Raw genomic sequence first — 23878 nt, 5'->3', positions numbered from 1 at the left:
ATGTCCAGCCTGAACCTCCCCTGGCGGAGCTTGAGGCCATTCCCTCTTGTCCTGTCCCCTGTCACTTGGGAGAAGAGGCCAGCATCCTCCTCTCTACAACCTCCTTTCAGGTAGTTGTAGAGAGCAATGAGGTCTCCCCTCAGCCTCCTCTTCTCCAGGCTAAACACCCCCAGCTCTCTCAGTCGCTCCTCATAAGGCCTGTTCTCCAGCCCCCTCACCAGCTTTGTTGCTCTTCTCTGGACTCGCTCCAGAGCCTCAACATCCTTCTTGTGGTGAGGGGCCCAGAACTGAACACAGGATTCAAGGAGCGGTCTCACCAGTGCCGAGTACAGAGGGAGAATAACCTCCCTGGACCTGGTGGTCACACTGTTTCTGATACAAGCCAAGATGCCATTGGCCTTCTTGGCCACCTGGGCACACTGCTGGCTCATGTTCAGTCGCTGTCAACCAACACCCCCAGGTCCCTCTCCTCCAGGCAGCTTTCTAGACAGACTTCTCCTAGTCTGTAGCACTGCATAGGGTTGTTGTGCCCCCAGTGCAGGACCCGGCATTTGGCCTTGTTAAACCTCAGCATTTGGCCTTGTTAAACCTCAAGGGTTAACCTTGCAGTGTCCACCAGTTCAAGCAGGAGGTGTAAGGGAAACAACACTCATATGAGAAAGAAAAAAAAAAGTTATGTTCCTTGAAAGATAATTATAAACCTAGACAATAAGCAAAAACCCACAGTATTTTATCACTGCTTATGCTCTCTTTCTTTAACTAAGTAAATGTTGAACTTCAGTGCAGTGTTGTCTGTTTCTTCCACAAATCTGAGTTTCCTGTCATCACAAACATTTTGTCAGAAGAATTGACTTACTGCCAAAGTACATATCTGCTCAGTGCCAGGAGTTAAGTTTGCATTTACTTAGTGTTATATAAAAGTGTCTTCCAAAATATCATTCTATAGATAGCATTTTACGAGGCAACTATTTTACTTAAACTTCCTTTTATGAGGTAGACGGAATAGAGCTGATGAGTAGAGTCATTTACCCAAAAATACATTTTGAGATCTGGATAGATTTTGTTTTTTAGAAATTCTTTAATTCTATCATTCTAGAAATACTAGGAGGATATATCAAAATAACATATGAGGAAATTAATTACACTAGGACAATATTTCAGCTAAAAAAAGTAATATGTCATATTGCCTTATATGCAAGCCATTTATGTAATAATGCTTTATAACTATAATTTTAAGGAATGCAGAAATTGTAATAACATCATTACATATCATTCATCCATGTACAGAGAAAAACAGTGAAATGCTGAAATGTAGTGCTGGCAAAAACTGTCAAGGGGCAACTTTTGGGAAACAAAACCAAATTATTCTAATGCTAGAATAATTTGTGTTTCTCATACTGTGTTATCTGTTGAAGAAACGGCAAGCCACAGTAGTTTGCTGTGTCATTTCACAGGATACAGAGTATATTCAATTCACCAGAGGAAAGTAGTAAACTACACTGACCTTTTTGGTAATCTGTGTCTACATACTGAAGCCATTCCATAGTTTATTCCTACGAGGTTTTATATTTATTATTATTATTATTACTTTATTTGCATACTTCTATTCTGGCTCCATAGATGAGTTGGCCCACAGCAGAGGTTGGTGTGGCTGTGACATAGACTTTTACAACAAAATGCCGTTTACACATAAGGGCTGAATGGATAGAGTTGTGTAAATAAGAATTTCAGGGCTCCTGCTGTTCACACCAGGTCATGATGATGTCTTTGTTGGAGCAAGCTGATCCTGTCCTGCTGCTCATAAAAAATTCTTTCAGCACAGTTTGGAGAATTTACTTGTATATAACCAAGTGCTATAGACGGTGTGCTTAGGAAGTGTTGAAGGATAGTGCTGCATATGGTTTGGCTGGTTTTGTCTCACCTCAGAACAACTCTGGTTATTTCACTCATGGCTGATTAATATATAATTTGTTAGCTACCTTTGGGGACTAGAAGAGTAACTCCTGACTTTAACACTTAAGACTCTCACTTTCTTGTTCTGTTAGTTTGTGATAAGACCTGAGCCCGTGTTCTTGCTCTATAATATATTTGAGGTAATTTGTACATGAAAGAGCTGCAAACTGTCCCATATTTGTTATGCAGTAAGAATGTGCAATGCAAATGTATCATGTATTGAATTATTTTTCAAAGATGCCGAACTGCCTATTCTTTGGATTTCTGATTTCCATATCAGTTTAGCCTAACTTTAAAGACAGAAAAAGTAGACCATAATCCTGGAAATCCTATCCATCTACTAATTATAAAATTGAATCTCAGATGATCTTCAAGTGTTTTTATCTTTGATTTAATGTCTTATTTAATACATCATTTCTTCAGAAAAAAAGAGAACATTCTCATTGTCTTTATTGATAACACCTATTAACATTTAATATGCACCATTCAGGTGCCCAAGGACATCACAAATCATATTTGCCACTGAGATGCAGTCATTCTGCCGTGACACTCCTCAGTAACCTATAGACATGCTGCATTGTGAAGGAATACCTCATTTAACTGAAAACATAGGGAAGTTTAATACAACTGAAAGTCAGGGCTGAGCACTACCTGTCCAAAACTGAGTGGCAAAGAAAGACCTCTGTTGAAAATAATCCCCCAGCCTAAGTCCTCTCATGTTTGACTCAGTTTGGCTCAAAGGAACAGTTTACAACATGAATTCATGGACAGCTCTATAGGTACAGTAAAGGGGACACTAAACTGAAGAATAAGGGCAGAACAAATGACAAAGGAAAGGAGGGAAGGAATTTTCCAATTGACTTTGTTGCTGAATATGGCAGTTTCTATGCTGACAGCCAAGGCTGCGCTCATTTTTGTCAGTGGTATATAAGCCTGGCTGTTCTCAATGTCTCATCCTACACTCAGCCTTGACACACACACCAGGCATGTTTATTCTCAGATTGTAGGAAGCTGTAATCTTATGCCACACTGAAACTTCATTAAGATGTCTTACATCCACATAGCTAAACTGTCTTAGTTACCTAAACAGGGTGATTACATCCATATTGTACATATGGAAGTTTTGTGGCCAATGGTAATTCCCCATGCCTGGGAGTTCTCCAGGGAGTGCCTGCTAACTTAAGGAAAATCCATACAAGAGAATGGGCTAATAATTTATCAGCCAGGATAATTATAAAACAATGTTTAAGCTTATGCTCTCACTGTTTATTTTAAAAGTGTAGATGTAGCTGCTTGGGTTTACTTCCCATCTCAAGGAGAAATTCTCCTATAGCCACAGAACTATACTAAGCCTCATCATGGCTCATTCTCCATTGAGTTCTAGACCAACACAGGACAGAGACAAAGGCCACCACAAAATTTCACTTCAGTGCTCTTCCTTCCTTTTCTCTCCATAACTAGCCCCAGTGGAGCACAGAACAGGTTACAAGAATCTAGGGCTGGATTCATTTTCTGATTTATGATCAATGGAGAAAAAGGGAGCTCTAGACCTCCTTGCATGGTGGGTGGGATCAGCACAGGAACCAGCTGTGGAAGGTGGATAATATTCACTGAGCAGGGAGAGCTTTTCACAAAAGAATGAGCTGAAGCAGAAGGTATGTGATTTTCCTCTACATTTCTCTGAAAAACTCTGTATACCTAAACAGCAATTTTTTTAATAAATTTTTTTTGCTAAGCTGGTTCTAAGAGTTTTACTCAGTAATCTGGATTTTCAGAAACCACCCTTTTAAACAATCCCTCATAATTTTGCATAATCTAATGCCTGGACCTCTAAAGCAAAGGTGAGTGTTCATCCAACTCACAGCACATTACTCCAACTTTTTCTTTACTCTGACTCAGTAGTCCAGTTAAGGTAGATTTAAGTTGAAAATTTAGCTACAAGTTCTTTTAGAAAAACATCTTTACTGAACACACATAAAAAAAAGAGGTTTCTCACCTTTTCATCAAGTTTTGCAGACTTGATCCCACTCAGAGGATGTTCATAAGAATGACAAATCACTTTTTTCACAGAAAAACAACTCCCATAATTTTCAGTTTCTTCGTTCTACAAATTAAGGTGCCAAAACTTCTTTAAAAATGTTTGCAATAATTTTTACTAGATATGAAAACAATGTTTCTCAATGAACTATTGCTAGGAAATTGAAGAACTGATTTTGTTGAAGCAAACAAAGAGGAAATCAACCTTATGTAGTAGTTCTGCAAGTAAATTTTTAGCCCCTATGGTTATGCTTTGTCAAAATTATAGGCCTTTGAAAAGAAGGTGTTATAATAGAAAATGTCAGTCAACCTTAATAATAGACTTAAGAATTCTGCCTACAAATGTAGAAGACTGTAAAAGAAAGAAAAGAGCAAAAGAAAGAAAAACAAGATTTAAAAATAATGTCAACTCAGAGATCTGAGAAACATTTTGAAATTCACAAAGTATTTGTTTAGCTTCAGGGCAAAATCCTTATATTAGAAAAAAAACCCTCTTTCATCTCTGTAACACTATGAACTAGATTTTTAGCAAAAGCTTAGACTAACAGAAATGGATGGCTCTCAAGGGGGTGTGAAATGTGCTTTTGGGCCTCTAATTTTTCAGAATGGGGGTTAAAAAGCAGAAGAGATCCACAATAACTTCAAGGTGTTTTACCTTGGTAACTATAACAACAGTCTTTCCCAGTTTTTATATCCTCCATACTGCATCATACAAATAATATCCAAGAAATTTTAACAATGCCTGGAGTGTGGTAAGCTATGGAAAATGGAACTTATATCCTTTCTAGAGAGGTAGAGTGACCCTTAAGCTGGGGCAAAAGATTATTGGATAATTTTGGAAATAATTATGTACTATTACCCTCCAAGTAATCTTTTCAGATGATAGTAGCCCTTGTGGTCTGAAATGCTTAATCTGGAATGGTATAAAATTTTTGTGAAAAAAATAACTTGTAAATATTTTTGTAGCTTGAACTTTTTCACTTCCTGTTAGCTGAAGATGTTCTTAAAGAACAACCTTATTCAGGAAACCAAAACTGAGATCAAGAGACTAAATAAGTATCCTCGGCTAAGAGACTTCCATTGTTACAATGCGTCACAAATAGATGGGAACTTTTTTGAGTAGTCTAGAAAGGTACAGTTATTCATAATCAGAAGTCTGAAGCCAGGGAAAAATTAGACAACTTGAGATGCCAAGTTAATAGTAATATCTAGTGAGTTGTGGATCAGAAACTGAAGGTTTCTATTGCCACTTTGTTTATTCATAAAATTAATAAAATACTGTAAAACTTCCTGCAGATGAAAGTTACACACTGTGTCATTCTGCCTGGATTTTAGAAGGACTTAGAACAATGCAAATACCTGTGCATGCTAAATGCATCTAAATGTGTAATCTGTTTCACTGATTTTCACTGATTTCCCCCAAAAGTCTGAGCTTTACTGTAATAAAACAGATTTAGATCAGCCATTTCAGGGGTAATGATACCAGTGCAAGGAATAGAGTGCCACTGCAGTACATGGCAACTTTGTAATTTGGTTTGGATTTATTTTCTTTTTTTTCCTTTTTTTTTTTAAGTAGGTTATACAAAATTTTGATAGGAAAGGCAGAAAGGCTTAGTTGTTTTGGTTTTGATATTTTCTGACTAAATCTCTTGGACAGAGCGATTCCTGTTGCTGATGGAAGAGGCTCATGGTAAAATGTGAATGGTAAGCTGGAATATCTGTCTGATTGTGCTGGCAAAGTATAGTGCCGGGTCACGCTATAGAAGAAGAAGAGGAGTAACGATGATATAAACCACTAAAGTGGGAGAAATTGAAGAATACCCATTCTCTGTAGGAAGAGAAAGCAGCTATTGAAAGAATAGGTGTCTAAAAATTGCAACAATATCATTTAATACAAACTAACAAGTGGAATAAAAAGAAATGTCTTGATACCACACAGTGTTATATATTTAAAACATCCAGATTGTAGTTATAAATTCCTTAAGCATTAGTTTTCTTCTGTAGCTCTGAGTTTGCAGCTTGCTTAGAATCATAGAATCGTAGAATGGTTTGGGTCACAAGAGATCTGTCATTTTTCAAGATCATCTATTTCCAATGCCTCTGCCATGGGCAAAGTCATCTTTCAATAGATAAGCTCACTGAAAGCCCCGTTTAACCTGACCTTGAACACTTCAGGGATGGGACATCCATAACTTCTCTGGACAACCTGTTTTAGTGTCTCACCACTCCCAACAGAAAAAAACATCTACCTCACATCCAATCTATATCTATCCTCTTTCAGTTTAAAAACGTTGCCCTTTGACTTTTCACTCTTGTCTCTCCCCATCTTTCTTATAAGCCCCTTCTATGCACTGAAAGGCTGCAATAACATCTCCCTGCAGCCTTGCCTTCTCTTGCCTTCTCTTGCCTTCTCTTGCCTTCTCTTGCCTTCTCTTGCCTTCTCTTGCCTTCTCTTGCCTTCTCTTGCCTTCTCTTGCCTTCTCTTGCCTTCTCTTGCCTTCTCTTGCCTTCTCTTGCCTTCTCTTCTCTTCTCTTCTCTTCTCTTCTCTTCTCTTCTCTTCTCTTCTCTTCTCTTCTCTTCTCTTCTCTTCTCTTCTCTTCTCTTCTCTTCTCTTCTCTTCTCTTCTCTTCTCTTCTCTTCTCTTCTCTTCTCTTCATTGCCCTCCTATGGGCTTGCTCAAACAGGTCCATGTCCAGATGTAAAATTACATCATTTCATTCTGACACATACAAAAAAATTGTTCTGAGATTTCTAAAGCCCTAAGCAGGTATGAAATGTCATCCAATTAATCTAATGAAACTGAGAAACTGTACAGTCAATTTTCTGGTGTAAACATCAGTGCAGATTTTCTTAGCAGAAATCATGTCTGACTGCTCAAGGACAGCAAACACAGCACATCTTATCTCCTCTCCAACTTATGAATTTACGAGATTATGAACATGGAAGGTGAGAAGAGAAATGAAAGAAGGCATATTTTAATATGCAACATGTTCCTCCCTGTGAAGTAGCTGAATACTGAGAGTGATTATATGAAAAAAGGAGAAAAAGCCAGCCCAAACCAGAACACATTCAAGATGTACTGAAGTAATCATAACAGCAGTGTTGGTTTGTAATGGCATTTTGGCAGTCATTTATCACTCAAAATATATTCACACACCTCCACTGCACCATTACACCTCAGTTCATTTGCTGCAATGGGTTTATAATCACTGAGGGGGTACCAAGGTGGGGAGAAGAAAACCTAAAGGCAAGTGACAAACTGAAAAAGCTTCCTTTGTTCTTTAGTAGTACACAGTGAAAAGAGAAGAGGAAAAAAGAAAAAATAGAGAGAGAATGAGGAACGAGAAATGAGGAAAGTAATAATCTTCTTATAATCATTTTATCAGAGCAACTCTCAACCTTGATTAGCTTTTCCAAGTCCAGGACAACTGGAGACATAAGAGATTTCATATCACCCAAGAATTTCAGCCATTGCATACCAAGGCGTACAGAGCTGCTAACCTGAGCTTTGTGTGATAAAGCACACACAAGCCACGTATATTAAGAAAACTATTCCCTCTTAACTGCTACTCATTCATCACATGATGCTGAATAGAGAACTAAATGAAGCTATTTGCACTATGCTTCAACATAGCTTATGACAAACAAAACCCATCTGATCCCCCTGTTTCCCACATCTATTTGCTCAAGGCACTGTGGAGGTACCAGATTGGAATATGACTACATGGTGCCTTTCTGTTGAAAACTTACTTATTCACATTGTGTTCATAAAACTACAAAAAAAAAAGTCACATTTAGACAATAATATATTTGGAGTCAGGTAGATCTTCTCTTCAGACTCTCAAACAATAACAAACTTACTTCTACTTTGCTTTGAATAGAAAAAGAAATGCTTTGGTAATTTTGATTTTATTTTCTCACTGGAAATGGCAGAGTTGTTTGTGGTGACGGGTATAGCCACTAACAGAGCCCTTTATCCAAGTAATGATTAGCCACTAGAGTTTAGGGGGGATAAAAAAAAATAGAGTTTAAACTTCAAACAAAAAGATAGATGGGGAACACACTGCCTTTGGAAGGACCTCCATGACAATATAAGGGGCTGAACTGAATGTTTCAAGCTGATTATTAAGTGGGTGAAGTTAGGTCAGAATAATTCCCACCTCTGACGACTTGGTTACAGAGTAGAGGAAACTCTGACAAGATCTAGGTGAATGACCATCTTTTAACAGTCTATAAAAAACAAACAAACAAAAAAACCCAAAAAACTTTGTATCTCCCTCTCTTGAAACTGTAGCTAGAGAGTTGAAACATTAATCAATTATTTTCATGGACAAGGTGCTCCATCTCCACTCAAAACATTTAAGTGATTGGTGACTTTTAGTCCCTCCCTGATTCCCAGACTTACCTTGCTAATTAACAACCTGCATAACGAGGTAACTCACTAGCCAAGCAATTATAAAGATCATTGTCAATAGTCACTTGATAAAGCCAGTCTATAAAGACCCTATCCTTCCCTTATTTTTATTTCAAAATTTTATACCATAATGCAAAATTTATATTCACTATAGATAATAGTGCATGAGACAGCTGTTCTTCCTCTGTTCAAGGAGGTAATTTTTTTTTCCTATCAGTCCATCTCAGAGGTAAGAGGACAAAGGACAGCCAAAGGTTTCAGATAAGTGAAACATTCTCTTAATCTTTTTTGGTACTGTACCTTAGTACTCTTCCTAACAAGCAACTGACATTTATCTCTGTGACTGATAATCAATAAATTGATAATTTAAGCAAATGCACCTGATCTCAAGTCACTACAGCAAAATCTGTTCACTTGGTAATAACACGCAGCATTAGGTTGCACGATGCACTTGTCCAGTCTTGGCAAATTGTAAGCAAGTGAAAAATTAAGTTATTGACAGCATCTTAGAATTAATTTAGCTTTCTCAGACAGAAACTATTGGCCTTTGAAGTAGCGGTAACTTTCAGAGGCTCATGTAACCAGTGAAAACCAAGTCTTTTCCATGTACAGGGTCACTTTGATGATATCCAATGTTATGCTTGCATTCACCATGGTTGGATTTCGTTCTTCTGTTCTTGGAAACTGAGAAATGAATGAAAGTTTCAACTCTGGTTTCAACTCTGTCATCATCCATGGGAAACTAGGCAGCAAATAAAATTGTCAAAGAAGCTCTTTGGACTGTGTGATAATCCCTCACAAAGACTATCAAACAGAATGAAATTCGTACCTATTGCTTATATTGCAGTCTCCTACTGGAACTGGTGTTACCAAGTTACAGAGTATCTTCATTTTTCCCTTCATGGAGGTGCACCTACATGATTATTCAGTTTCTGATGGCTTTGGTTTTGCTGCACAAATCATTTGAGATCAGAGAAACAGCCCAGGTTCACGGCTATAGTTGGATGTTTGATTATCAAATGCCTCTCTCATTGTCTTGACAACCCTTCCTACAACTTGCTCATTTCACTGCTATGAATTAATAGCTTCCTTTCCCAGAGCAGCAGTTATGATGAAAAGTCTGCGTAGCAAAATTTTGCACAACTGGCAAAACCTTGTTGCCACCTTTGATTATAGTCTAGACCCATGATGACTCCACAAGTATACAATAAAAAAGCAGAAACTAGAGTGCCTTTCTGGAGCAATGTTTCCTACCTCCAAAATTGCCTTGTACTGCAAGATCTTGAAAACCAAAAAGTAACATTTCATACCTTTAATTCCCAAAACACATTTTATTTCACTTGTCATTAATTTGTTTTCAGTTTAAGTAGGAGATGTATAAGGTCCTAAACCAAGGAATAAATATCTTCGGTAAATATTTACAACTAAAAACCGTGTTTGTGCTGCATCACCTCCAAAGTTCCTCTTATCAGCCTCTGATTTATAAGTCAAGAAAAACAATTGCTCCTTGTCAGCTTTACTGCACCAAGAAAGTCTCAGATGAGAATATAAAGAGTGCTGGTATAAAAGTATTCCTTACTTAAAACCAGAAAGAAGTACATTATAGGCACTTCTTTTATGCCACTACAAACTTATTTCAGGTCACCTTATGCAATATCTTTTGGGCCTGGTGGGGGTATCACACCGCTTTTCATACTTGAGTAACTTCAGTGACTTCAGGGAGTTCTTTCTGATTTACACCCATGTAATGAAGCAAGAGATCAGGCAGCTGTTCTTTCCCGAGAGACTAGAATTAACATTCCAATTTCAGGGAAAATCTATTGCAAGCCAAGTAAAGACTTTGCAATGTCTTGATGTCAATGTGCTGTATCCCCTCCATGCTAATCATACCAGAACAGATTCTCACGTGCTGCAAATGATTGTGGCCCTATGATTTCACCTAGGTTATACACTTCTAATCAGCTGAAGATCCAGCTAATCATTCCATAGTGCAGTCTGCAGCACATCAGAAGGTGTATAATCAATTCTTTAGCTAATTAAATAAGGAAAAATACATTAATGGTTGCGCTGTTATGCACACAAAAGACAACATATTTAAACTTATGGCCCCCCAAGCAGTTTTAACTCAGCAGCTTTGTATAAATATATTAAAGCATTAAAGCTAATATGTGTTCCTAAACAGAATGCAACATATGTGCCAGGGGATTGAGATATCATCACAGTGGTAATTGTACCTTTTAATTTGCTGATTTGGGTGAAAATAAAGGCTAACTATTGGCATTATTCTCCTTTATTTATTTATATATTTATTTACCTTTTTAGCTTTACTACAATTATTTCTATTTTACTAGGGAAAAAAGTGTCTATTGAGCACACACTTTTTCTCCAGCTCTTGAGAGAAATTTCTTTGATGTAAGAAGAATTTGTATAATATGAACATGGAGGACAATTCACAAATAAGCAATATGTGAACTACTAGAAAACAGTTCTAGACAGAAAAGCCATAAGGCCCTCTTGAAGTCAAGATCTTACCAGCAGCAATTTAATTCTTAAAAACCAGTGGTATTAAATGCCTTGTTTCTAAATTATTATTACTCACTAAGACAGCCAAATTCTCTGGCAAAATAAAACCAATTAGAATTTAATCTTATAGAATTCAGAAGATACATATAGTGCACAGTAGTCTATGCTAATTCATCTAAGTCTCATTTTGACAGAAGAATATATGAAAATATTTATGAGTCAACATGATATATGTCGTTGCCATTTATGTTTAAGAACATGGCAACAAAGTGTTCTTTTTGATTGTGGAAAGCAGTAAACATAGAAACTTGCAAAGAAAAATTTGTGGATTGCATGCAGAATGAACCCTCAGAGAATCAGCACTCTAACTTTTCAGATATCTTTTATTCCAAGTAGTCTTAAGCAATGATAAACAACCTCTTATAAGTATAAAAAAGAAGTGATTTAGTTCAGCAAAGTGATGGATGATACAGGGCTACAAGCCAACGAATTATTAACCGTAACATTAAACAAGTAGTTAACAAAGATTAATCTTCAATTCAGCTTACAACAAGCACAGATAGCTCATTAGATTACTGTTATTTTTGTACCAGAATAATAAGAATAATGCATAATTTTCATTAATGAGGATGTTATTTCTTCTCTACATGAAGACTTTTGAATTGTTTTTGTTTGAACATCATGTTTGATATGCACAAAAAAGAACTGTGAGCAGATGGCTCTTAACAAGAAACTAGGATTTAGAGTTAAACATGAATTATTAATTATTTTCCTTTTTTAAGATTAACCTTCTCTATGTTGCTCTGCAGGACTGTAATTTCTGATTAGAAACACCTTTTTGTTGTTTTGATGAACTCCTGATTCATTGTTTATTCAACATAATTTGTTTTTAAGTCTTAAACACAGAAATCCACATAGTACCATAGAATCTTTCAGAATTCCACTGAAATTAATATTTTGCACCTGGAACAAAATCCAACTTTGAACAATTGTCTTCTGAAATGATGTACTTTTGAATACTTACTTCTGAGCCATAAAATGTTTTAAAAATGTCATTCCCATATTATTTTTACTAAATTTTAAATGTGTAAAGGAAAAGCTCTAGGAAAATCATCTCCATATAGAAACTGCTTTAAAAAAAATAATGCCTTTCATTTAAGAGAAATAGTTGTAAGAATATCATTCCATTAACAGAAAGGACAGATTGTGACTATTTTTTCTCTCAAAATGCAAATGTAATACTGTGACAACAGGCTATGTCTATGATCCTGAGCTATTTATTGATGTTCACAGAAACCTTTTGCAGTACTTTTCTGCCAGGTTGATGCATTTCAATACATTTATCCAGTATTTCAGATCCTTGCACAAAGTATTTTGTTGCTTTTCTTACTTGTACATTTTCAAATCAATAGAAGGAATTAGTTTAATTTTCTTCTTTGGTTTGAATCAACTTAAAGACAATCAAGTCATGTCCAAATTCCAGAAGTCTGGGAAATAGTTCCTATCAGACAACTCATTATTAAACAGATTTTAATTATTTTTTTAAGACAAATTAAAAATATTTACAGAAAAATCTTTCTATACAGATGTGTGACTTGGACAATTTAATTTATTTCTTGGCTACATGGACCAGTTTCAGCTATAATTCGAATCTATTCTTGGAATCAAATCTCATTTAAGATACTCCTGATTTTAGCCTTAGACTCTCGGTCAAGTTGAGAAATACATTAATTGAGAAAAATAAGCATTAATAATTTATGTGCATGCAAGTAAGTTTGTTATATATAGCATATGGCACAGCTAAAGTCTAGCAGGCTGAGTCTGAAGGCCTATGTTCTACTTCTGCGTCTTGAACAAGTCATCTAGGCAACTAGCGGTTTTATCACATTTCTAAAGTGAAAATAACAACTCTTTTCCCATGGTAAGCCTGCATCCACAAACTTACTTAGTATGCCATATTGGAATGCTTAGAAGCCAAAGAACAAAAAACATTAAATTAGATGGTTCCATTTCACAATCATAATGTCTTCTACTCCCCTTTACCCAGTGGATTCCAACCACTTACATACTAGAGTTTCAATCTTACAGGTCAGGAAAGAGTTTTTGGGATAGACTCAGAGCATCCAGAAAAAGATGTATCAATGATCTCTAGGACATAGAAGAGCACAGGAAAGTTCATAGAAGGAAAAGACAAAGGCCCTTTTAGCCTAGCTTCCTATGGCCAAAACAAGGCCAATGAAAGGGAACAAGTCTCTAGCAGTGAACAGCTCATGAACTTCCCAAATCTGATTTCAGCTTTTTATAATGCATCATTCCTAGGTTTTCTCTCCTTTGAATCTCAATTAGCATTACCATCTACACTGCATGTTGTACAAAGCAATTCTTATTTTGTTTTGGATGAAGTGAGAACTGTTGTTTCATGACACCTATGATTCTGTAGATTTCTGCAGCGCATCCCTCCAAAACAGCCTTCTCTTTTCTTGCATGGGAGCCTTATTAAGGAAGGTTCATACAGGACCTTTGATCACCTTGATAATCTTGTCTCTATGCTTTCCAATTCTAGCTCTACATGGAGGACCCAAACAGCACATAACACATAGGATGTCCATTGCTAGTGCATTATATTTTGGTCGTCTTCTTTGGTTTTTACCTTAATAATTTGTAAAACTTTTTTTAGTTACTGGGGATTGAGCTGGTATCTTAATATTACAGAACTAGAATACCATTCCTGTGACATAGCAGTTGGAAACGAGTGGTCAGTTCAAAGCTCACCTCTTGGTAAGTAAGTTGTTTCCCCATGCCTCTCTGTCTGTCTATTCATCTGATCCATTATCACTCAGTCACTCAGCATCAAGAAGTCCTTGTCTTTTCTTTACTGTGTTTCTAAACTTGACAGTCAGAACACCTGATTACCAGCAGTTCATACTGTCAACACACCACAGATGTTCATAAAACACTTATAGCATTTCCTTCACGGTAGAGGTCACATATTCCCATAGTTTGCTTTCTGTCTTATATTCTGTTATTTATGGAAAGACCATCTTTCTTTACTCACATTAACTTTATTAAGAGATTTTGGTACTCATGGTGTTATCTAGGAACCTGGCTACCTAATCTGCATAGCCCTTGATTATGCTTACTCATTCATTCCTAGAAGTCCATAGATTCATAATAGATTACTTCCTATTACAATACTAATATTAAGTCTTTTCCTTTATGCATGTACCCCATAACACAGTTCTGGCAGATTTATCAGGTACAGATTACCCTGTCTACAGTAGTTTGAATTCTCTCTGGAAACATTTTTGGAAATCAGCATCATATCTGCCACTTTATAAATTACTGGTACTGAGAAAAATTTAAGCAAAAGTTTTCTTACCATGATCAATAATTCCCCTACTTCACACTTTAGTTCAATTGCAGCTCTTTAGGTCTTTCAAGCTGTTATTGTTTATTGTTTTAATTTGTTACATAGTATCTTTTACTGACATCTGCACGTTAGACAAATCTCCAAATTCACTTTGCATGAAAAAAGCTCCACCATATGCACTTCCCCCTTTCCTCCCCACTGAACAGAGGTGGAAAATTTAGTTTTTCTGCCAGGGCTTTATCTTTTCAAAACACACTTTACATACATTGATCTTTTATGACCTTAAAGACTATCTGGCTTTTCCTAAATCCCTGTATTTGAAAAATCTTTTTTTCTATTAGTTTTCTATTAGGCCTTCTGCATAGTTTTCTACAAACCTGTTTTGACTGACTTGCTACTGTTTTTATTTCATTTAATCTGCTAGATTATAATTTAATTTTATTTTCCTTATTGAACACCTCTTCAGCTTTCTTAAGGATACTTTTTCGCTTTAGGAATCTTTTAGTATTTGATCACGACAAGGATATTTTTGTGTTCTTTCTAGGATTTTACCTCACCATTTAACTGGGTGGGGGGAAAGGTTTTCTTCTTTTTTCTTTCTAAGATCCTATTATTTACTGGGTTTTGTATTGATTCACAATCTGTTTAAAAATACCGATATGGTATTGTTGTACCACAACAGTCTACGTGTGACCTGCAAATATATACCCTTCTAGCTGTTCCTTCTTGTTTATGTTTAACCTGATTTGCTTATTTAGGCATATGCCTGTCTTAAAATCAGGCATTATCACATTGGGTGAGTGGTCTCTGCTCCTCTTTCTGGAACGTGTGTACATTATGGCTGATGATACACAGATTTTTAGTAACAGACACATTTGTAACCAAAGACAGCTTCCAAATATGGTATAGAAATAAGTATAGTGACCCCTTGAGGTAATTCCAAATTCATGTTTAAGAAGAATATAATGCCATGAATCATTTTTTATGACTGGACCAGGTTTCAGAAAGAGTGGGTTTCAGGAAAGGCAAGCAAGTTTCTGCTAAGTAATTTCCATTTGAATCCCCACCCCAGATGAGCTCATAAGAGATAAAATGGACTTGAGATTATGCTTCTTGACTCTTTGAAGATCAAATTCACTCACAACACCAAACTTTCAACTTATCTTTTACTTTCAAACATTTGGGTTGTTTTTTTTTACATCAGTTTTCTATTCTGTCTTATCTGGTGGCTTCCAAGACTCCATGAGTTTTTAAAGATAGGTTTAAGAAGACTCCATATACTCCATTTTAACTATAGCTTACAAAAGATTGAAATTTCCTTCTGTTATGTTTTTGGAAAACATTGATATACTGAATTGAGGCAAAAAAAATTAAGGAATGCAAATATTTCAATTAAAGACAGGTTATGTAAAATTCCATATTTGAGAAATAAATGACTTTTTTTCCCTTCTTCTTCATCTGCCCAGTCCTCAAGGCAAGCAACTATCTGGAAAGTCATGCTGTATGAGTGAGCAGCTATCTACCTACCTATAGAATCTTCAAGGTGAAAAACTGCAGGAGGCAACAACTCAGAATACAGAAGTCTTGACAGACATGGTTTTGTTTTCAGTAGAGGGCTATGTGTGTTAAGGGCTAAGTTTTAATCATATCTTCTGAAAATGAATGTCGTTAAATCACATTCTGTTATTTTTTTCCAAATAGAAACGTTTTTTGAAATATGTTAGAGCCGGCATTTGTTAAAACTCTTGCCTTAGCTGTTTCTTTTTTCCCTTATTTTCTGTGAATTAAAACAAAGTAGGCTAAGGGGAATTTTTACCTTTTACACATGAAAAATAATTGTTCTAAGAGGTAATTTTTTTAAATCATTAAGAAACCACTTCTAAAGTTTATTGTGGTATTTGATCAATTTGTGTGTTCTATTAGTTTTAACGCTTTTAAATGTCTCACAACATGCTATTCTTCATTTGCTCTGATTATGAGGTCAACAGTACAAATCTATCGCATTTTCTACACTCTCCTGAAGGTTTAGTTCCACCTGTCTGTCTTTATTACCCACATCCTTTCTCTTAGGAATAGTTTACAGCTAGATCACAGTGTAGCATTGATTCTTTTCTTTCAGCTATATTTCAGTAACGTATGTATTTCACATGGCCGAGTTTTCTTATTCGGTCAGCCTTCCTTCTAAAAATTTCATTTTGATGTTCATACATGCAATATATGCTGCGCTAAATTTGGTTTCCATTACTCATGATCACCCACTTGGCAGTTTAACCCTTCTCCTGGTTTTGCAAGGAGGCGCTATATATTATTGCTTTTTTTCTCTGCTGTGGAAATAAAAGTGGATGCTGTGCATCCTGATTAATTGTTTTCAGAAAGGAATAAATCAATGTCAGAAACTCCTGCAGATCTCCTTTACCGTTCCTTTCTAAGGTGGAAGCTCTACAGAATTTAGTAGACTATGAACTAATGTTTAAAACAGCAACCATATACCTAAAGAACAGATTAGTTTGCTTCACTAAACTCTGAACAGCATTTCTGCTCTTCAGTGTCCATTTCTAGGTGTAACAGGAGTTATGACAATTTTAAGGAAGTTAATTCCCTAAAAATCAAAAAAGAATCAACTGCAATTTTCTAAGTCCATGTAAATTTGAAATTAGCACCATAAAGGGGAAAAAAATATGCAGGAGATAACTTGCTGACAGATTCAAAGTACATCTTAGAATATCTAAAAGCAAGGACTGTTCAACACCCACTTTATAATGCCAAGTATTATTAAGCCTAATTAGGCTCCTAAAAACTTGCTGATCATACTTCTACAAAGTCTGATTTCTTTTTTTTTCCCTCTGTGCTGATTATACATTTATTTCTATTCATTTTCTATTTTTTTAAAGCTAGAAACTATTATCACCTTCTGAATTTAGTGTTCTCGTTTCACTTTACAATTATTGCTTTTTTCTGGTATCTTGATTATTTTCTTCATTCCTTTTTACCTACTGTGAATGCAGTTTGTTGGGTTTTAACTGCTCTAACAAAGCTCACCATTCAATTTATTTTATTTCTCTTGCTCAGCAGCACCTGCTTTTTTATATGATATTTTAGTGTTCAGAAAGATGGCAGATTGACAGCCTTGGAAGTGGAAGTCCCATTTGTATGTTTACAGGATTTGAGCAAGCTGGAGCAATAAAAGATTTTATCAATGCATCTCAGCTTGCCTGGAAAGGCCACTGATAATGTATTTAGTCCAAGTTCTCTTTTCTAAGTCTTCTCAGGAGGTTGCTAGTTGTAAAGGGATTTTGTTTTTTAAATGGATCACTGCCTACTGGACTTAGATAAATTGGCAATTTCTGCCTTAGGAACACAGAAGTTCTCTCTTAGGCCAGAAAACATCTATCAATTGCCTGGATACAACTCTTGCATTCCATTATCAATTCACAGTACCTGTTCACCCTCTGCAACAACAACCAAGAGATTCACAATGTGTTCCAATGCAACTCTTTTGCTGATGGTGCTTCCATTATCATTTAAGAGACATGTAAATAAGGTAAAAAGGATTGAAAAATAAACTTCATGTGGTATTTAGGCACCAGAGTTTAAACAGCTGAATACATTTATTTGATGATTTGGGTCTAAATGAGCAGTTCAGCTCCACACAGGCAGGCTTTCAAACAGAACAAAGTGTTTAAAGCAGCTATACCCACCATTACGCTAAGTCCTCAGTGACTAAAACCTTTTACTTTACTTTTGCCATATGAATCTGTATTTTTTCTTTTTTTTTTCCAGGCAGGTCCAAGCAACAGAGTATAAAGACAAATTTTGTACCCTCAAGTAGGGCACACCAATAGAAACAATCTCTGTAGTAATTATCTGAAATTAGTGCCTTATTTGAATTGGAGAAGTTTGAAATATTTGGTGAACTGCATGAAAGTTGTCACAGTTTATGACATTTTTAATTACCATTGTTTCCCTCAGACTAAAACAATTATTGCCAGCATTTTTTTTTCTTGAATACTTGAAAGCAGAATGCTCATGTAGAACTTAACCATGATAGTCCGTGTCCTGTGGCCTAACAAGGAGATTGGTGTTCAAAAATATGGTAAAGAATGTTGCAGACCATTCAAAAAGAGGATCTGATCATATCCACTTAACATCATAGCCTTAAAATAAAATTAATTCACATATGAAGAAACCACCAACTTTTCTGAAGACTAGATTAGTATGTGTTGACACAGGCTAGATGCCAGGTGCCTACCGAAATAATTCCATCACTATTCCAGCTTGTCAGGAGAGAGAAAGTGGAACAAAATACTCATGGGTCAAGATAAGGTCAGGGATATCACTCGGGAATTACCATCATGGGAAAACCAGACTTGACTTGGGGAGTTAATTTAATTTATTGCCAATTAAAATCAGAGTAGGATAATAAGAAATAATAAATAAATCTTAAAACACCTTCCCAGTATTCCTTCCTTCTTCCCAAGCTGAACTTCGCACACAAGTTCTCTACCTCCTCCTCCCGAGCAGTACAGGGGGTCAGAAAATGGTGGCTGGGGTCTGCTCATCACTCACTGTCTCTGCTGCTCCTTCCAGCTCAGCAGGAGGACTTCTCACACTTTCCCACTTCTCTCTCAGACAGGAAACAACTCTACATGAACTTTTCCAACACGAGTCCTTCTTACAGTCTACAGTTCTTTATGAATTGCTCCAGCATGAGTCCTGTCCATAGGGTGCAGTCCTTCATGAACAAACCTGCTCCAGCAGGGACTGCTCTCTCCATGGAGCCACAGGTCCTGCCAGGAGCCTGCTCCACTATAACCCTTCCACAAAGTCAAAGCCTTCTTTGGCCATGTCCACCCGTGCCAGCATGGCATCCTTCATGGTCTGCAGGAGAATCTCTATTCCATCATTAACCTCCACGGGCAGCAGAGGAACAGCCTTTCTCGCCGTGGCCTTTCCCACAGGCTGCAGGGGAATCGCTGCCCCAGCAACTGGAGCACCTCCTCCATACCCATCTTCACTAATCCTGGTGTCTGCATAGCTGGTTCTCTGACATATTTTCACTCCTCTCCTCCAGCAGCTGTTCTGTTTCAAGTTTTTTCTTTCTCCCTCTTAAATATGTTATCAGAAAGTCACTACTGCTGTTATTGATGGGCTCAGCTTTGGCCAATGGCTCCATCCTGAGCCACCTGTCATTGGCTATGTTGGACATAGGGAAAACATTTAGTAGCTTTTTACAGAAACTACCCATGCAGGCATCTCCCCTAGCTCCCAAAACCTTGCCACACAAACCCAACATGATATGTCAATATCTTGGATGTTTAAGAATGACAGAAAGGTTGAGAACATGGTGTTCACAGATAAGATAATGGAAAGTGTCAAAAGTAGAGTTAGAAATAATTAAAGTATGCAAATGGAATTTTTTACTTTCTTTTACTGTGATACAAAGTTTAAACAGAGACCTGTACTTCTAGCTGGTCAGGATAGCCCAGAATAGCCCAAGAATAATTAGTGTACTTTGTTCTCAATTTCACTTTATACAAGAAAAAACATGAAAGAGTAACTAGGATTCTCTAGATGAATTACATAACAACATTGCTTCAGAACCAGAACTGGATTGATGAGATACTTTTGAATTATGACCTTTCCAATTTAAGGCTCACCTCAGTTGACATAACATAAGATCTTTATTCCAGGCCACAACCACGAATCAGTTTTATTTAGAGTACCTAGAATTAACGTTTTTAATAGGAACTAATAGACCTTGGCTACATTACATAGGTATTCATCCAGCTCTGCTGATACTAATTAACAGGTCACCTTTCAATTTGCGAATATAAGTTGTTTTGTTATAGTTTGCATGGAAGTTTTGAGATTTGTATTGACATATTAAATGATTCTTTCCTAGTTGATTAAAAATCTTTGATTATTTCTCCTGTTCTAGTATTTAAGCTATGTGAAAGCTGAAAATTTCATAGGCTAAACTTGCAAGAGAAGACAGGAAAAAGCGTATCTACACATATATTCACTGTCCCATTGCTGTAACACCTAAAGACTCATATTATTCATCCTTTCGCTGTGAATATCAGTAACTCTGAAGCACGAAGCACCACGTGCTACTGAAAGGTTCCACACAAAGAGATAGTAAGGGGGAAGATCAAAAGCTGCACAAACAGTTCCACTAAAGTGAACACACTGGTCATAACACTTACCCGTGATAAGAACTTTATTAGCAAGCAAAATATCTTTGGCACATTTAAAGGCCAACACAGCTGCACCTACCTCTGATCATCTTTGTGGTCCTCCTCTGGGGATTCCAGAACTGGACACAATACTCCAGGTGGGGGTCTCAAAAGAGAAGAATCCTGTTATAAAACAGAATTTAAAGTAATACAAACATAAGTTAGGGAAAAACTTTATTATGCCTTTTGGGCTTTTGTGCTACTGCTAGAATATCAGTAACTACTGGTTATTACCACACTTAAAACCAGATTTGTCAGTGAAACTACTTAAGCACTGTCAAATGCACAGTTTCTAACGTAACAAATGACACTTTCATATTTCTTGGCACTATTGAACAATGTAGTTTCAGCTTTCCCTTACAAAAAACCAAATCCCCTTCACTGGAACCCCCTCATTTTACATACACCTATACAAAAGGAACACAAGAATCTCCATGCAGATCCAGCCAAGTGATCCTGTACCGAGATAATGAAAGCAACACTGAATTCAATAAAAAAAACACTGAGATATGAATATGTAGCCCCATTGTTTATAGAAGTTGTTATTAAGCATGACAATGAACTGTATTATTTAAGATAACCTTTTTCCAATAAAATATAATTGTAGTCTGCCTTTGTTGAAAGCACTGAGGAGCATGAGGAGACCTTTGTAATCACTGTCTCCTGCTGTGGAAGTAATGTCACAGTGCTACTGGCAGTACTATAAGTCAACAGTTTAGCTCCATATTTTTTATTATAATTTGTGAAAAGCTGAAAGATAAGATCTGTGTCTGAACTAGCGTTAGGTTCAACAGAGGGAGGACATAGGAACACTTTTCTTGCCTTAGGAATCTGTATTTTGGTCACTCCTAGCACTTCCTGTAATGCAAAATTAGCCCCAAGAAACAAAAAGAAACAATTCTGTGAAACTTAAAAGCATAACACATAACACAGCGGGCAGGGCGAGAAGGCAGGGCGCAGAGAGGACCTAGAGACTAGACAGAAGACAACGAGGACCATGGTGGCCACCCAGCAGAAGATTAAAGCTGCTCCATGTGCTGCAGCAGGCAGGATGGATGCTGCCACCCAGGCAGAGCCACAGTGGGTGCATGCAGCCACCCAGACCCGGGGCTGCAGGCAGGGCCCCCCTCACACACCAGCTCGTGCCTCTGTTACTGGCTCCACTTGTGAAAGCTGTACTCGAGTGGGGAAACTCCATCACATGGTGGAGGAGTTAAGGGAGGAGGTAAAGAGGCTGAGGACCATCAGGGAGTGTGAGAGGGAGATAGACCAGTGGAATAGTGCCCTCTCACTAACTCAGCAGCCTGCTGGAGCTGGTGTGTCCAAACACCATCCACCTGCAAACTGCAAGGTTGGGGTTACAAGAGATGGGGAATGGCAGCAAGTTCCTGCCAGACGAAAGAAACCTGCTCCCCTCACCCAGACACCAAAATCCCAGATTCCCCTGGTGAACAAGTACCAGGTGTTGCAGGTGGTATCCAACCCTGAGGATGATGGTTCCCACAGCCTAGAATCCTTCCCTAGGCTGCACCATCCTCAGAAAAAGATAAAAACATCCTCCATTAAGAAGAAGAGGAGGGTGATTGTTGTAGGGGATTCCCTCCTAAAAGGAACGGAGGGACCCATTTGCAGACCAGATCTGCTCCACAAAGAGGTCTGCTGCTTACCGGGGGCATCAGTGAAGGAGGTATCTAGAAAACTTCCTTCCCTGGTCCACGAGACAGACTACTATCCTCTGATAGTAGTCCAAACTGGTAGCGATGATCTAGTAAACAAAAAGACCAAAACCATCAAGAATGACTTCAGGGCCATTAGGAAAATGATGGAGGGCTCTGGGGCACAAATAGAATTCTGCTTCATCCCAAGACTAAATAGAGAGGAGCGGGAAGTCAGGAAGAAGAATTCAATTAGTGCCTGCCTCTGAGCCTGGTGTGAGGAGAGGGGCTTTGGCTTCTTTGATCATGGGGTGGCTCACGCACCCCCAGGCTTTCGTGCTAAGGATGGGACACGTGTGTCTCCTAGGGGGACTAAAGCCCTTGCTAAAAACCTAGCTAAGCTCATAAATAGAGCTTTAAACTAGATGTGAAGGGGGAGGGGGTTGAGCCCAGGCTAGACAGGAACGAGCCTGGACGTGGGACAATGGTGATTCGGAGAGGGTGTGCTGGTGTGGACGACCAGTACCTCACCACACAGAAAGTGGGGGAGAACATACCTGGGGGTGCTAAGGGAGATACAGGCACTCTGGAGCTAGCTACTCCAGTTACCAGGCAATTGGGAATGAACTCTGTTCCCTCTAAGAGGGCTGAAGGCTCGGCAGCTCAGCTGAAGTGCATTTACACCAATGCACACAGCATGGGGAATAAGAAGGAAGAGCTGGAAGCTGTCATAGGGCAAGGAGCCTATGATGTCGTTGCCATCACGGAAACGTGGTGAGACGACTCATATAACTGGAGTACGGCTATTGTGGGGTACAAACTCTTCAGGCGGGATGGGAAGGGCAGGAGAGGAGGTGGGGTAGCCCTCTTTGTAAGGGAGGACTTGGACACTGTTGAGATGGATTGTGGTGATGAGGAGATTGAGTGCCTGTGGGTTAAAATCAGAGGAGCCCACCAGAAGGTAGATTTTGTGATGGGAGTCTGTTACAGACCACCCAGCCAAGGAGAAGCAGCTGATGAGCTCTTCTATAAACAGCTGGGGTTAATCTCTAGATCAATGCCTCTCATTCTTGTGGGAGACTTCAATCTGCCTGATATCTGCTGGGAGTACAATAGAGCAGGAAGAAAACAGTCTAGGAGGTTCCTGGAGTGAGTGGAAGACAACTTCCTTGCACAGCTGGTGAATGAACCAACAAGGGAGGGTGCCCTCCAGGACCTGCTGTTTGTGAACAGAGAAGGCCTTGTGGGGGGTGTGGCAGTAGGTGGACGCCTAGGACAAAGTGATCATGAGATGATAGGGTTTTCTGTTCTAGGTGAAGTGAAGAGGGTGGTTAGTAGGACAGTAGCATTAAATTTCCAGAGGGCAGACTAAACTCTTCAGAAGGCTGGTTGTCAAAGTCTCATGGGAGACAGTACTCAAGGGCAAGGGAGCCCATGAGGGCTGGGAGCTCTTCAAAAAGGAAATCCTAGCAGCTCAGGAGAAAGCCATCCCCATGTCTCTGGCCGGGGAGAAAACCAGCTTGATTGAACAGAGAGATCCTGAGTGATATGAAGAAGAAGAGAAATGTTTACGGGCTCTGGAAGAGGGGTCAGGCCTCTTAGGTGGACAACAGGAGGGAAGTGAGGTTGTGTAGAGAAAAAATCAGAAGGGCTAAGGCTCAATTAGAAATCAGATTGGCAAAATCTGTG

Source organism: Phaenicophaeus curvirostris, chromosome 2 (genome assembly GCF_032191515.1).
Source record: "Phaenicophaeus curvirostris isolate KB17595 chromosome 2, BPBGC_Pcur_1.0, whole genome shotgun sequence".
NCBI classification, from domain to species: Eukaryota; Metazoa; Chordata; class Aves; order Cuculiformes; family Cuculidae; genus Phaenicophaeus; species Phaenicophaeus curvirostris.
This window is presented reverse-complemented; position numbering follows the sequence as displayed.